Source organism: Durio zibethinus, chromosome 22 (assembly GCF_047325235.1).
Source record: "Durio zibethinus cultivar Kanyao isolate XHJ-2024 chromosome 22, ASM4732523v1, whole genome shotgun sequence".
Lineage (NCBI taxonomy): Eukaryota > Viridiplantae > Streptophyta > Magnoliopsida > Malvales > Malvaceae > Durio > Durio zibethinus.
In genome coordinates this window covers 18,383,593-18,386,335 of record NC_143183.1, presented here as the reverse complement: position 1 = coordinate 18,386,335, position 2,743 = coordinate 18,383,593, and the positions used below count along the sequence as shown (strand labels likewise).

Below are 2,743 nucleotides of genomic sequence, written 5' to 3'. Positions count from 1 at the left end.
TCAAGTTCGATTATGTATTTGAACTCGATGTTGAATTGAAGCTTAAATTTATATATATAAGAATAAAATAATAATTTTTATTAAAATAATAAATATATATTAAAATTTAAAAACTTGATTAAATTCACGAATCATTCGAATCAAAAATTAAGATATTTAAATTTAATTTACCTGATAAATCAAATTGTTCAAACTCGAACTCGATTCAATAATAATAAATTTTGATTCAAATTTTATCTAAATTAAATCCAAATACTTATAAATATTGATATATCATTTAATCTCTAATTTCAAGTAATAGAGATGCCGTGTGGTACTGATGATCTTGACCCACATTTATAAATATTGTCTATATTATTTATATTTTGATAGTGACAATAAATTCGCAGATGAATTATAAAAACAAAGGCTTTCATTCTAATTAATGTGTTGATGTAAAATATTTTCTTTAAAAATAAGTGCTCAAAGGAGAAATTCAAGAAAGACTTTCAAGATAGTTGACCAGGTAAAACAGCGTTCTTCTTCTTTCCCCCAGCAAATTGAATTGACATCAAGCCTTCACATTTTCTTGCTCTTTTTCTCTTCATTTTCAAGAAGTTCTTCAAGCAAGTTATCATCAAAACACTCTATTTCGAAAACTTGTTTGCCTCGCTCTATTGATGATGATGATGAAAAAGAAGAAGAAGAAGAAGAAGAACCCACGGAATATGAACCATAGCAATTAGCATTGGCCCCGCCACTTCCCATGGGATACTCCTCGGGAAAATTAAGAATTGCTAAGTGACCTCTCATGGCATAAGCGGCTTTATCATAAGCTCGAGCTGCCTCCTCAGCGGTGTTAAAAGTCCCGAGCCAAACACGAGCACCGTGTCTATTCGTGTCGCGTATCTCAGCCGCAAACTTCCCCCAAGGCCGCCTACGTACACCCCGGTATCGACTCGTCTTGCCGCCTTCTTCCTTGCCCTTATAACTCCGCTCCATGACCAAGCAAAGCTTGTTAATATGCAGCAAGAGTTTTTTGTATTATCTGCATGGCTGATGTGAGTGGAAATAGCATTTTATATGGATGGAAATAGGTACCCTTTTGGGTTTGGCAGCACTTTGGGTCCTACAAATTAGACACATGAAGGAATCCCATGGCTGAGATTTGTTTCCACTTGCTTATCAGAAACTTGGATTAAGTTAATTTTCTGTCCAATGTATTTGGATGGTCAAGGTGATGGCTATGGATTTTTAGAACTTCCTTTTTTTTTTTGTGGTGTTACTTTTTTCGTATGTTTGATTCTAATTGTATGTAGATTTTTAAGTTTATATTTGGTTGATTGTAGGTACATAAATTTTATATATTATCTTATTAACGTAAAAATTTTAAAAAATCAATTTTTTACATATAATTTTTAAATATTTATAAAAATTTATATTTATTCATTAATTATATAATATTATGATTGCATAAATAAATAAATATAGATTTATATAAAGGAAGGAGAATAAGTCAAAAAGAAAGAACGATTTGTTGGCTTAATGTACCAAAAACTAGTCAACATCACTACACGTCAGATAGTTTTTTAATGAGGTCATGTAGCTTACGTTTCTTTTATCTACTTTGTACTATCCTTTATGAGTTTTGTGGTGGAGACTAATTGAAAGAATTCCTGTTCAAAACCCCTTTTCTTTTTTGTTGATAATTCAAAATCTTTAACTCCTTGTTCGAGATACAAAAATTAGCATTAGCATAACCAATTCTAAAATTCAGTTATAATTAATAAATTCGAAACGAACAATTAGGTTAAATCTTTTTTTTTTTTGTGTTGCATAATGAGCAATTGATCAACTTTAACTACTAGTGTGCAATTTCTAACTAAAATTTTGTTATGGTTGATAATGGTGGACATAACTAAAAATCCTTAGTTCATTTTTCTAGCCTTTTAATGTCTACTTTATAATAAATTATCTTTTCTTTCTATTATCTGCTGAAAAAATGAGCTGTAAAAATGACACAGAAAGTAAAATATAAAAATGTGCATGATTTTGATTGATAATTTATAAGAAATGAAATAAGATAATATATATCAACCACTAACTATGTTTTCTTGTCAAAGACTCAAAGCATTGAATAATAAATAATTCTAACTAGATTGCTTTTCATGCAAGTAATGCGATTAGGATTTCTAATTCTAAAGTAATTTTAATTAGTCACAAGGCTAAAATTTCTCCTATTTTTAAAGCTGTGTTAACATCAATGTGACTGACATATCAAATCAAATGACCATTTAAGTGGATTCTTCTTTAGACAAATAATGCAATTTGGATTTGCTTTTATTTTTCTTTGTTCAAGTAAACTTTTTGTCAAAATTTAAAATTTTCCAAAACTTTATGAAAGGTAGTAGAAAAAGTTCTTGCCGACCTAGTTTTCACATCAATTCAAACCATTTGAATTAAACTAAGTGGATTGGCATTTACAAAAGTAATTCAATTCAATTTTGGCCTTTAAATATGTTAATTTTTTATGCTTTTTATTCAAGTCAATTATTTTTTTTTTCAAGGTTTAAACCTCCAATTTTCTTTTGGCCAAAGAAAAAAAACTGCCATATTTTCTTTTGGTAATATCACATTAATTCAGGCCATCAAATAAAAAAAAATCAGTGTACATCAGAAAAAGAAATCAATAAACAAGTCAAACTGGCACAAAAATAAACCAATATATAATTGGATAAAACCCACACCTTTGATGAGACTTAAA

At 29.1% G+C, this 2,743-nt stretch overlaps 1 pseudogene; it reads right to left on the bottom strand.

Moving 5' to 3' along the window:
* Positions 1–355: 355 nt before the first annotated feature.
* LOC111307394 (ethylene-responsive transcription factor ERF096 pseudogene) lies at positions 356–1,305 on the bottom strand (annotated as a pseudogene).
* Positions 1,306–2,743: the final 1,438 nt, after the last annotated feature.